Source organism: Phyllobates terribilis, unplaced genomic scaffold, assembly GCF_046119375.1.
Source record: "Phyllobates terribilis strain yellow unplaced genomic scaffold, ASM4611937v1 Scaffold_27__1_contigs__length_16484149, whole genome shotgun sequence".
NCBI classification, from domain to species: Eukaryota; Metazoa; Chordata; class Amphibia; order Anura; family Dendrobatidae; genus Phyllobates; species Phyllobates terribilis.
Window position 1 is genome coordinate 13,261,536 of NW_027362787.1, and position 12,364 is coordinate 13,273,899.

Consider the following 12,364-nt stretch of genomic DNA (forward strand, 5'->3'; position numbering starts at 1 on the left):
ATGGACTCTTTGGCTTTGCTTTTCTTCTCCTCATTGGATTTTTCATGTTCAAAGTTGCAGAAGCCAGATTACAAGCTCATTTTGGTTCAACTTCAGCAACTGTGCATTGCATTGCCATGTAATGTGATGCAATGCTATCTTTCTAGCTCTCCCTTTTTACTTCCTTTTGGATAAACAGACATATTAGGCAAGCATTTTGGAGCTTTCACCTAAATAACTACAGGTGGTGAGATAAGCTGCACAATATAATTGACCTTTCAGTATATTGTTGCACACACACCATCTATTTAGCAAATGCCCTTGTTATCAACAGCAGCCTTTTAAACTCACCTGAGCTAACAGGTATGTGCGCTGGTTACTCTGCTGCGCTTAAAATTTCTTTTTTGGTTTGCTACAATGCCTTTTCTGAAACGTTGTCTCCTTCTGCTGGAACACTGACTTCTTTCATTTAATGCCTGCAGACTATAAAAGAGAACCCAACCCAAAAAGTTTGGTTGATTAGTCTGTGGCATTCTGTTAAACTGTTGCTTATGGCGGTCTCTGTGAGCTTCTCAGCGACATTCAGCCAGCCAGGTATCCTGCCTGCAGTAGATGGAATGTGGCAATGGAACGCTGGCTGCGCGTGTCATAATAGGCTCTGAGCCTTTATATACCTGTGCACAGCAGCAGCCACCTTCAGTCTGCTGCTGGACAGCCAGCAGCAGCAGCAGCAGGAGAGGTATGTAATCAGGAGCCCTCCTGCTAAGGGTAGACAGCTGCTCGTTCCACCCCACCCCCCGCCTTAATTGGTTCTCCTCCCTTCCAACGGTGTTGAGGCGGGTGGGAACAGCAGGGGGTGAAGGTGCTGTGTTTAAAGAGGTGGAGTTATGCAGATCTAAAACGCGTGGATTGCAGCAGCAGCAAGCCGAAAAGTGCAGGCATGTAAGGGATCTAGAGGTTGACAACATGTCTTCTTAACGGGAGTCCAGGAGCTCATCTCCACAAATGGACTTTTCAGGATCCTTGGGTGGCTCCGTAGTTTGAAACCAATTCTGGTTATCGCTTCTCGGCCTTTTGGCTAAGATCAAGTGTAGTATCTGTTCTTATCAGTTTAATATCTGATACGTCCCCTATCTGGGGACCATATATTAAATGGATTTTTAGAACAGGGAGATGGAAAAAGAGCTTGCTCTGTCCACTCCACGCATTGACCTGGTATTGCAGTATCTCCAGGACCGGTGCACCCCTTCTTTAATGCAGTTTCTAAAATCAGAAAGAATTGAATTCAATGTTTTTTGTTCATTTTGCTTGTTTGTCGGATTTTGGGATGGACTCTTTGGCTTTGCTTTTCTTCTCCTCATTGGATTTTTCATGTTCAAAGTTGCAGAAGCCAGATTACAAGCTCATTTTGGTTCAACTTCAGCAACTGTGCATTGCATTGCCATGTAATGTGATGCAATGCTATCTTTCTAGCTCTCCCTTTTTACTTCCTTTTGGATAAACAGACATATTAGGCAAGCATTTTGGAGCTTTCACCTAAATAACTACAGGTGGTGAGATAAGCTGCACAATATAATTGACCTTTCAGTATATTGTTGCACACACACCAGCTATTTAGCAAATGCCCTTGTTATCAACAGCAGCCTTTTAAACTCACCTGGGATAACAGGTATGTGCGCTGGTTACTCTGCTGCGCTTAAAATTTCTTTTTTGGTTTGCTACAATGCCTTTTCTGAAACGTTGTCTCCTTCTGCTGGAACACTGACTTCTTTCATTTAATGCCTGCAGACTATAAAAGAGAACCCAACCCAAAAAGTTTGGTTGATTAGTCTGTGGCATTCTGTTAAACTGTTGCTTATGGCGGTCTCTGTGAGCTTCTCAGCGACATTCAGCCAGCCAGGTATCCTGCCTGCAGTAGATGGAATGTGGCAATGGAACGCTGGCTGCGCGTGTCATAATAGGCTCTGAGCCTTTATATACCTGTGCACAGCAACAGCCACCTTCAGTCTGCTGCTGGACAGCCAGCAGCAGCAGCAGCAGGAGAGGTATGTAATCAGGAGCCCTCCTGCTAAGGGTAGACAGCTGCTCGTTCCACCCCACCCCCCGCCTTAATTGGTTCTCCTCCCTTCCAACGGTGTTGAGGCGGGTGGGAACAGCAGGGGGTGAAGGTGCTGTGTTTAAAGAGGTGGAGTTATGCAGATCTAAAACGCGTGGATTGCAGCAGCAGCAAGCCGAAAAGTGCAGGCATGTAAGGGATCTAGAGGTTGACAACATGTCTTCTTAACGGGAGTCCAGGAGCTCATCTCCACAAATGGACTTTTCAGGATCCTTGGGTGGCTCCGTAGTTTGAAACCAATTCTGGTTATCGCTTCTCGGCCTTTTGGTTAAGATCAAGTGTAGTATCTGTTCTTATCAGTTTAATATCTGATACGTCCCCTTTCTGGGGACCATATATTAAATGGATTTTTAGAACAGGGAGATGGAAAAAGAGCTTGCTCTGTCCACTCCACGCATTGACCTGGTATTGCAGTATCTCCAGGACCGGTGCACCCCTTCTTTAATGCAGTTTCTAAAATCAGAAAGAATTGAATTCAATGTTTTTTGTTCATTTTGCTTGTTTGTCGGATTTTGGGATGGACTCTTTGGCTTTGCTTTTCTTCTCCTCATTGGATTTTTCATGTTCAAAGTTGCAGAAGCCAGATTACAAGCTCATTTTGGTTCAACTTCAGCAACTGTGCATTGCATTGCCATGTAATGTGATGCAATGCTATCTTTCTAGCTCTCCCTTTTTACTTCCTTTTGGATAAACAGACATATTAGGCAAGCATTTTGGAGCTTTCACCTAAATAACTACAGGTGGTGAGATAAGCTGCACAATATAATTGACCTTTCAGTATATTGTTGCACACACACCAGCTATTTAGCAAATGCCCTTGTTATCAACAGCAGCCTTTTAAACTCACCTGGGATAACAGGTATGTGCGCTGGTTACTCTGCTGCGCTTAAAATTTCTTTTTTGGTTTGCTACAATGCCTTTTCTGAAACGTTGTCTCCTTCTGCTGGAACACTGACTTCTTTCATTTAATGCCTGCAGACTATAAAAGAGAACCCAACCCAAAAAGTTTGGTTGATTAGTCTGTGGCATTCTGTTAAACTGTTGCTTATGGCGGTCTCTGTGAGCTTCTCAGCGACATTCAGCCAGCCAGGTATCCTGCCTGCAGTAGATGGAATGTGGCAATGGAACGCTGGCTGCGCGTGTCATAATAGGCTCTGAGCCTTTATATACCTGTGCACAGCAGCAGCCACCTTCAGTCTGCTGCTGGACAGCCAGCAGCAGCAGCAGCAGGAGAGGTATGTAATCAGGAGCCCTCCTGCTAAGGGTAGACAGCTGCTCGTTCCACCCCACTCCCCGCCTTAATTGGTTCTCCTCCCTTCCAACGGTGTTGAGGCGGGTGGGAACAGCAGGGGGTGAAGGTGCTGTGTTTAAAGAGGTGGAGTTATGCAGATCTAAAACGCGTGGATTGCAGCAGCAGCAAGCCGAAAAGTGCAGGCATGTAAGGGATCTAGAGGTTGACAACATGTCTTCTTAACGGGAGTCCAGGAGCTCATCTCCACAAATGGACTTTTCAGGATCCTTGGGTGGCTCCGTAGTTTGAAACCAATTCTGGTTATCGCTTCTCGGCCTTTTGGCTAAGATCAAGTGTAGTATCTGTTCTTATCAGTTTAATATCTGATACGTCCCCTATCTGGGGACCATATATTAAATGGATTTTTAGAACAGGGAGATGGAAAAAGAGCTTGCTCTGTCCACTCCACGCATTGACCTGGTATTGCAGTATCTCCAGGACCGGTGCACCCCTTCTTTAATGCAGTTTCTAAAATCAGAAAGAATTAAATTCAATGTTTTTTGTTCATTTTGCTTGTTTGTCGGATTTTGGGATGGACTCTTTGGCTTTGCTTTTCTTCTCCTCATTGGATTTTTCATGTTCAAAGTTGCAGAAGCCAGATTACAAGCTCATTTTGGTTCAACTTCAGCAACTGTGCATTGCATTGCCATGTAATGTGATGCAATGCTATCTTTCTAGCTCTCCCTTTTTACTTCCTTTTGGATAAACAGACATATTAGGCAAGCATTTTGGAGCTTTCACCTAAATAACTACAGGTGGTGAGATAAGCTGCACAATATAATTGACCTTTCAGTATATTGTTGCACACACACCATCTATTTAGCAAATGCCCTTGTTATCAACAGCAGCCTTTTAAACTCACCTGAGCTAACAGGTATGTGCGCTGGTTACTCTGCTGCGCTTAAAATTTCTTTTTTGGTTTGCTACAATGCCTTTTCTGAAACGTTGTCTCCTTCTGCTGGAACACTGACTTCTTTCATTTAATGCCTGCAGACTATAAAAGAGAACCCAACCCAAAAAGTTTGGTTGATTAGTCTGTGGCATTCTGTTAAACTGTTGCTTATGGCGGTCTCTGTGAGCTTCTCAGCGACATTCAGCCAGCCAGGTATCCTGCCTGCAGTAGATGGAATGTGGCAATGGAACGCTGGCTGCGCGTGTCATAATAGGCTCTGAGCCTTTATATACCTGTGCACAGCAGCAGCCACCTTCAGTCTGCTGCTGGACAGCCAGCAGCAGCAGCAGCAGGAGAGGTATGTAATCAGGAGCCCTCCTGCTAAGGGTAGACAGCTGCTCGTTCCACCCCACCCCCCGCCTTAATTGGTTCTCCTCCCTTCCAACGGTGTTGAGGCGGGTGGGAACAGCAGGGGGTGAAGGTGCTGTGTTTAAAGAGGTGGAGTTATGCAGATCTAAAACGCGTGGATTGCAGCAGCAGCAAGCCGAAAAGTGCAGGCATGTAAGGGATCTAGAGGTTGACAACATGTCTTCTTAACGGGAGTCCAGGAGCTCATCTCCACAAATGGACTTTTCAGGATCCTTGGGTGGCTCCGTAGTTTGAAACCAATTCTGGTTATCGCTTCTCGGCCTTTTGGCTAAGATCAAGTGTAGTATCTGTTCTTATCAGTTTAATATCTGATACGTCCCCTATCTGGGGACCATATATTAAATGGATTTTTAGAACAGGGAGATGGAAAAAGAGCTTGCTCTGTCCACTCCACGCATTGACCTGGTATTGCAGTATCTCCAGGACCGGTGCACCCCTTCTTTAATGCAGTTTCTAAAATCAGAAAGAATTGAATTCAATGTTTTTTGTTCATTTTGCTTGTTTGTCGGATTTTGGGATGGACTCTTTGGCTTTGCTTTTCTTCTCCTCATTGGATTTTTCATGTTCAAAGTTGCAGAAGCCAGATTACAAGCTCATTTTGGTTCAACTTCAGCAACTGTGCATTGCATTGCCATGTAATGTGATGCAATGCTATCTTTCTAGCTCTCCCTTTTTACTTCCTTTTGGATAAACAGACATATTAGGCAAGCATTTTGGAGCTTTCACCTAAATAACTACAGGTGGTGAGATAAGCTGCACAATATAATTGACCTTTCAGTATATTGTTGCACACACACCATCTATTTAGCAAATGCCCTTGTTATCAACAGCAGCCTTTTAAACTCACCTGAGCTAACAGGTATGTGCGCTGGTTACTCTGCTGCGCTTAAAATTTCTTTTTTGGTTTGCTACAATGCCTTTTCTGAAACGTTGTCTCCTTCTGCTGGAACACTGACTTCTTTCATTTAATGCCTGCAGACTATAAAAGAGAACCCAACCCAAAAAGTTTGGTTGATTAGTCTGTGGCATTCTGTTAAACTATTGCTTATGGCGGTCTCTGTGAGCTTCTCAGCGACATTCAGCCAGCCAGGTATCCTGCCTGCAGTAGATGGAATGTGGCAATGGAACGCTGGCTGCGCGTGTCATAATAGGCTCTGAGCCTTTATATACCTGTGCACAGCAGCAGCCACCTTCAGTCTGCTGCTGGACAGCCAGCAGCAGCAGCAGCAGGAGAGGTATGTAATCAGGAGCCCTCCTGCTAAGGGTAGACAGCTGCTCGTTCCACCCCACCCCCCGCCTTAATTGGTTCTCCTCCCTTCCAACGGTGTTGAGGCGGGTGGGAACAGCAGGGAGTGAAGGTGCTGTGTTTAAAGAGGTGGAGTTATGCAGATCTAAAACGCGTGGATTGCAGCAGCAGCAAGCCGAAAAGTGCAGGCATGTAAGGGATCTAGAGGTTGACAACATGTCTTCTTAACGGGAGTCCAGGAGCTCATCTCCACAAATGGACTTTTCAGGATCCTTGGGTGGCTCCGTAGTTTGAAACCAATTCTGGTTATCGCTTCTCGGCCTTTTGGCTAAGATCAAGTGTAGTATCTGTTCTTATCAGTTTAATATCTGATACGTCCCCTATCTGGGGACCATATATTAAATGGATTTTTAGAACAGGGAGATGGAAAAAGAGCTTGCTCTGTCCACTCCACGCATTGACCTGGTATTGCAGTATCTCCAGGACCGGTGCACCCCTTCTTTAATGCAGTTTCTAAAATCAGAAAGAATTGAATTCAATGTTTTTTGTTCATTTTGCTTGTTTGTCGGATTTTGGGATGGACTCTTTGGCTTTGCTTTTCTTCTCCTCATTGGATTTTTCATGTTCAAAGTTGCAGAAGCCAGATTACAAGCTCATTTTGGTTCAACTTCACCAACTGTGCATTGCATTGCCATGTAATGTGATGCAATGCTATCTTTCTAGCTCTCCCTTTTTACTTCCTTTTGGATAAACAGACATATTAGGCAAGCATTTTGGAGCTTTCACCTAAATAACTACAGGTGGTGAGATAAGCTGCACAATATAATTGACCTTTCAGTATATTGTTGCACACACACCATCTATTTAGCAAATGCCCTTGTTATCAACAGCAGCCTTTTAAACTCACCTGAGCTAACAGGTATGTGCGCTGGTTACTCTGCTGCGCTTAAAATTTCTTTTTTGGTTTGCTACAATGCCTTTTCTGAAACGTTGTCTCCTTCTGCTGGAACACTGACTTCTTTCATTTAATGCCTGCAGACTATAAAAGAGAACCCAACCCAAAAAGTTTGGTTGATTAGTCTGTGGCATTCTGTTAAACTGTTGCTTATGGCGGTCTCTGTGAGCTTCTCAGCGACATTCAGCCAGCCAGGTATCCTGCCTGCAGTAGATGGAATGTGGCAATGGAACGCTGGCTGCGCGTGTCATAATAGGCTCTGAGCCTTTATATACCTGTGCACAGCAGCAGCCACCTTCAGTCTGCTGCTGGACAGCCAGCAGCAGCAGCAGCAGGAGAGGTATGTAATCAGGAGCCCTCCTGCTAAGGGTAGACAGCTGCTCGTTCCACCCCACCCCCCGCCTTAATTGGTTCTCCTCCCTTCCAACGGTGTTGAGGCGGGTGGGAACAGCAGGGGGTGAAGGTGCTGTGTTTAAAGAGGTGGAGTTATGCAGATCTAAAACGCGTGGATTGCAGCAGCAGCAAGCCGAAAAGTGCAGGCATGTAAGGGATCTAGAGGTTGACAACATGTCTTCTTAACGGGAGTCCAGGAGCTCATCTCCACAAATGGACTTTTCAGGATCCTTGGGTGGCTCCGTAGTTTGAAACCAATTCTGGTTATCGCTTCTCGGCCTTTTGGCTAAGATCAAGTGTAGTATCTGTTCTTATCAGTTTAATATCTGATACGTCCCCTATCTGGGGACCATATATTAAATGGATTTTTAGAACAGGGAGATGGAAAAAGAGCTTGCTCTGTCCACTCCACGCATTGACCTGGTATTGCAGTATCTCCAGGACCGGTGCACCCCTTCTTTAATGCAGTTTCTAAAATCAGAAAGAATTGAATTCAATGTTTTTTGTTCATTTTGCTTGTTTGTCGGATTTTGGGATGGACTCTTTGGCTTTGCTTTTCTTCTCCTCATTGGATTTTTCATGTTCAAAGTTGCAGAAGCCAGATTACAAGCTCATTTTGGTTCAACTTCAGCAACTGTGCATTGCATTGCCATGTAATGTGATGCAATGCTATCTTTCTAGCTCTCCCTTTTTACTTCCTTTTGGATAAACAGACATATTAGGCAAGCATTTTGGAGCTTTCACCTAAATAACTACAGGTGGTGAGATAAGCTGCACAATATAATTGACCTTTCAGTATATTGTTGCACACACACCATCTATTTAGCAAATGCCCTTGTTATCAACAGCAGCCTTTTAAACTCACCTGAGCTAACAGGTATGTGCGCTGGTTACTCTGCTGCGCTTAAAATTTCTTTTTTGGTTTGCTACAATGCCTTTTCTGAAACGTTGTCTCCTTCTGCTGGAACACTGACTTCTTTCATTTAATGCCTGCAGACTATAAAAGAGAACCCAACCCAAAAAGTTTGGTTGATTAGTCTGTGGCATTCTGTTAAACTGTTGCTTATGGCGGTCTCTGTGAGCTTCTCAGCGACATTCAGCCAGCCAGGTATCCTGCCTGCAGTAGATGGAATGTGGCAATGGAACGCTGGCTGCGCGTGTCATAATAGGCTCTGAGCCTTTATATACCTGTGCACAGCAGCAGCCACCTTCAGTCTGCTGCTGGACAGCCAGCAGCAGCAGCAGCAGGAGAGGTATGTAATCAGGAGCCCTCCTGCTAAGGGTAGACAGCTGCTCGTTCCACCCCACCCCCCGCCTTAATTGGTTCTCCTCCCTTCCAACGGTGTTGAGGCGGGTGGGAACAGCAGGGGGTGAAGGTGCTGTGTTTAAAGAGGTGGAGTTATGCAGATCTAAAACGCGTGGATTGCAGCAGCAGCAAGCCGAAAAGTGCAGGCATGTAAGGGATCTAGAGGTTGACAACATGTCTTCTTAACGGGAGTCCAGGAGCTCATCTCCACAAATGGACTTTTCAGGATCCTTGGGTGGCTCCGTAGTTTGAAACCAATTCTGGTTATCGCTTCTCGGCCTTTTGGCTAAGATCAAGTGTAGTATCTTTTGAAAAGGCAGTTTTGTCCTTGGGCTGCCCTAGTAAATTGATGCATATTACACACTGGTTTGGTGCACTTGTTAGTACGCCAGGTGGCTCATAGAGTTATCTGATGGAAAACATGGCCCTCCAGGATCGAAGTCACTAGGCTGGGTAAGTGTGAGGGCTTTGGAGCAATGTGCCCCAGGAGTAGGCGCCCTGGTGGGAGTCCAAGCTTACTGGGACTGGGAACCCCAGAAAGACTTGGCTTCGTTGCACGCCGCACCTTTGCCAATCATACTTTCTGAGCAACCCCCCCTATTCCTGGCCTCCGGGCTAGGAAGGGGAATTTTTATAAACCCGGTCGGAGGTCCGGTCAGCTTTGGGCTGAGAAACCAACACAGGCTCCAGCTCCACTAGGGTGGCAGCCTAGATGGAAGCTGGGAGCACGAAAACGGCTCTTCTCCGGCTTCGGCTAGGGAGAGCATCGGAGATCCCTGACCCTCGCTGTGGCCTTCTGGCTTGGAGGGATGGGGATGGTTTATTGGGGACCCTCTCCTCCGGGAAGGGTCCACATGAATCCTCGCCTCGTGCGCTGTTTTGGTGTGACTTCGGTCACATTTTTCAGTGCCTTGGATGCAGCTTCAATCAAAAAATCTGTTCTTATCAGTTTAATATCTGATACGTCCCCTATCTGGGGACCATATATTAAATGGATTTTTAGAACAGGGAGATGGAAAAAGAGCTTGCTCTGTCCACTCCACGCATTGACCTGGTATTGCAGTATCTCCAGGACCGGTGCACCCCTTCTTTAATGCAGTTTCTAAAATCAGAAAGAATTGAATTCAATGTTTTTTGTTCATTTTGCTTGTTTGTCGGATTTTGGGATGGACTCTTTGGCTTTGCTTTTCTTCTCCTCATTGGATTTTTCATGTTCAAAGTTGCAGAAGCCAGATTACAAGCTCATTTTGGTTCAACTTCAGCAACTGTGCATTGCATTGCCATGTAATGTGATGCAATGCTATCTTTCTAGCTCTCCCTTTTTACTTCCTTTTGGATAAACAGACATATTAGGCAAGCATTTTGGAGCTTTCACCTAAATAACTACAGGTGGTGAGATAAGCTGCACAATATAATTGACCTTTCAGTATATTGTTGCACACACACCATCTATTTAGCAAATGCCCTTGTTATCAACAGCAGCCTTTTAAACTCACCTGAGCTAACAGGTATGTGCGCTGGTTACTCTGCTGTGCTTAAAATTTCTTTTTTGGTTTGCTACAATGCCTTTTCTGAAACGTTGTCTCCTTCTGCTGGAACACTGACTTCTTTCATTTAATGCCTGCAGACTATAAAAGAGAACCCAACCCAAAAAGTTTGGTTGATTAGTCTGTGGCATTCTGTTAAACTGTTGCTTATGGCGGTCTCTGTGAGCTTCTCAGCGACATTCAGCCAGCCAGGTATCCTGCCTGCAGTAGATGGAATGTGGCAATGGAACGCTGGCTGCGCGTGTCATAATAGGCTCTGAGCCTTTATATACCTGTGCACAGCAGCAGCCACCTTCAGTCTGCTGCTGGACAGCCAGCAGCAGCAGCAGCAGGAGAGGTATGTAATCAGGAGCCCTCCTGCTAAGGGTAGACAGCTGCTCGTTCCACCCCACCCCCCGCCTTAATTGGTTCTCCTCCTTTCCAACGGTGTTGAGGCGGGTGGGAACAGCAGGGGGTGAAGGTGCTGTGTTTAAAGAGGTGGAGTTATGCAGATCTAAAACGCGTGGATTGCAGCAGCAGCAAGCCGAAAAGTGCAGGCATGTAAGGGATCTAGAGGTTGACAACATGTCTTCTTAACGGGAGTCCAGGAGCTCATCTCCACAAATGGACTTTTCAGGATCCTTGGGTGGCTCCGTAGTTTGAAACCAATTCTGGTTATCGCTTCTCGGCCTTTTGGCTAAGATCAAGTGTAGTATCTGTTCTTATCAGTTTAATATCTGATACGTCCCCTATCTGGGGACCATATATTAAATGGATTTTTAGAACAGGGAGATGGAAAAAGAGCTTGCTCTGTCCACTCCACGCATTGACCTGGTATTGCAGTATCTCCAGGACCGGTGCACCCCTTCTTTAATGCAGTTTCTAAAATCAGAAAGAATTGAATTCAATGTTTTTTGTTCATTTTGCTTGTTTGTCGGATTTTGGGATGGACTCTTTGGCTTTGCTTTTCTTCTCCTCATTGGATTTTTCATGTTCAAAGTTGCAGAAGCCAGATTACAAGCTCATTTTGGTTCAACTTCAGCAGCTGTGCATTGCATTGCCATGTAATGTGATGCAATGCTATCTTTCTAGCTCTCCCTTTTTACTTCCTTTTGGATAAACAGACATATTAGGCAAGCATTTTGGAGCTTTCACCTAAATAACTACAGGTGGTGAGATAAGCTGCACAATATAATTGACCTTTCAGTATATTGTTGCACACACACCATCTATTTAGCAAATGCCCTTGTTATCAACAGCAGCCTTTTAAACTCACCTGAGCTAACAGGTATGTGCGCTGGTTACTCTGCTGCGCTTAAAATTTCTTTTTTGGTTTGCTACAATGCCTTTTCTGAAACGTTGTCTCCTTCTGCTGGAACACTGACTTCTTTCATTTAATGCCTGCAGACTATAAAAGAGAACCCAACCCAAAAAGTTTGGTTGATTAGTCTGTGGCATTCTGTTAAACTGTTGCTTATGGCGGTCTCTGTGAGCTTCTCAGCGACATTCAGCCAGCCAGGTATCCTGCCTGCAGTAGATGGAATGTGGCAATGGAACGCTGGCTGCGCGTGTCATAATAGGCTCTGAGCCTTTATATACCTGTGCACAGCAGCAGCCACCTTCAGTCTGCTGCTGGACAGCCAGCAGCAGCAGCAGCAGGAGAGGTATGTAATCAGGAGCCCTCCTGCTAAGGGTAGACAGCTGCTCGTTCCACCCCACCCCCCGCCTTAATTGGTTCTCCTCCCTTCCAACGGTGTTGAGGCGGGTGGGAACAGCAGGGGGTGAAGGTGCTGTGTTTAAAGAGGTGGAGTTATGCAGATCTAAAACGCGTGGATTGCAGCAGCAGCAAGCCGAAAAGTGCAGGCATGTAAGGGATCTAGAGGTTGACAACATGTCTTCTTAACGGGAGTCCAGGAGCTCATCTCCACAAATGGACTTTTCAGGATCCTTGGGTGGCTCCGTAGTTTGAAACCAATTCTGGTTATCGCTTCTCGGCCTTTTGGCTAAGATCAAGTGTAGTATCTGTTCTTATCAGTTTAATATCTGATACGTCCCCTATCTGGGGACCATATATTAAATGGATTTTTAGAACAGGGAGATGGAAAAAGAGCTTGCTCTGTCCACTCCACGCATTGACCTGGTATTGCAGTATCTCCAGGACCGGTGCACCCCTTCTTTAATGCAGTTTCTAAAATCAGAAAGAATTGAATTCAATGTTTTTTGTTCATTTT

At 45.4% G+C, this 12,364-nt stretch overlaps 9 non-coding genes and 1 pseudogene across 9 annotated transcripts; all 10 read left to right on the forward strand.

The window, feature by feature from the left end:
• Nucleotides 1-1,037: 1,037 nt before the first annotated feature.
• Nucleotides 1,038-1,228, forward strand: LOC141176985 (U2 spliceosomal RNA). The gene has a single exon (XR_012253622.1). It is a non-coding gene; the product is annotated as a U2 spliceosomal RNA (small nuclear RNA).
• A 1,115-nt stretch (nucleotides 1,229-2,343) lies between these two features.
• Nucleotides 2,344-2,534, forward strand: LOC141177609 (U2 spliceosomal RNA). Its single transcript, XR_012254188.1, has one exon. It is a non-coding gene; the product is annotated as a U2 spliceosomal RNA (small nuclear RNA).
• A 1,115-nt stretch (nucleotides 2,535-3,649) lies between these two features.
• Nucleotides 3,650-3,840, forward strand: LOC141176986 (U2 spliceosomal RNA). Its single transcript, XR_012253623.1, has one exon. It is a non-coding gene; the product is annotated as a U2 spliceosomal RNA (small nuclear RNA).
• A 1,115-nt stretch (nucleotides 3,841-4,955) lies between these two features.
• On the forward strand, nucleotides 4,956-5,146 carry LOC141176987 (U2 spliceosomal RNA). The gene has a single exon (XR_012253624.1). It is a non-coding gene; the product is annotated as a U2 spliceosomal RNA (small nuclear RNA).
• A 1,115-nt stretch (nucleotides 5,147-6,261) lies between these two features.
• Nucleotides 6,262-6,452, forward strand: LOC141176988 (U2 spliceosomal RNA). The gene has a single exon (XR_012253625.1). It is a non-coding gene; the product is annotated as a U2 spliceosomal RNA (small nuclear RNA).
• Nucleotides 6,453-7,567: 1,115 nt separating this feature from the next.
• LOC141176989 (U2 spliceosomal RNA) lies at nucleotides 7,568-7,758 on the forward strand. Its single transcript, XR_012253626.1, has one exon. It is a non-coding gene; the product is annotated as a U2 spliceosomal RNA (small nuclear RNA).
• Nucleotides 7,759-8,873: 1,115 nt separating this feature from the next.
• Nucleotides 8,874-8,989, forward strand: LOC141178079 (U2 spliceosomal RNA; annotated as a pseudogene).
• Nucleotides 8,990-9,513: 524 nt separating this feature from the next.
• On the forward strand, nucleotides 9,514-9,695 carry LOC141177666 (U2 spliceosomal RNA). Its single transcript, XR_012254240.1, has one exon. It is a non-coding gene; the product is annotated as a U2 spliceosomal RNA (small nuclear RNA).
• Nucleotides 9,696-10,810: 1,115 nt separating this feature from the next.
• Nucleotides 10,811-11,001, forward strand: LOC141176990 (U2 spliceosomal RNA). Its single transcript, XR_012253627.1, has one exon. It is a non-coding gene; the product is annotated as a U2 spliceosomal RNA (small nuclear RNA).
• A 1,115-nt stretch (nucleotides 11,002-12,116) lies between these two features.
• On the forward strand, nucleotides 12,117-12,307 carry LOC141176991 (U2 spliceosomal RNA). The gene has a single exon (XR_012253628.1). It is a non-coding gene; the product is annotated as a U2 spliceosomal RNA (small nuclear RNA).
• Nucleotides 12,308-12,364: the final 57 nt, after the last annotated feature.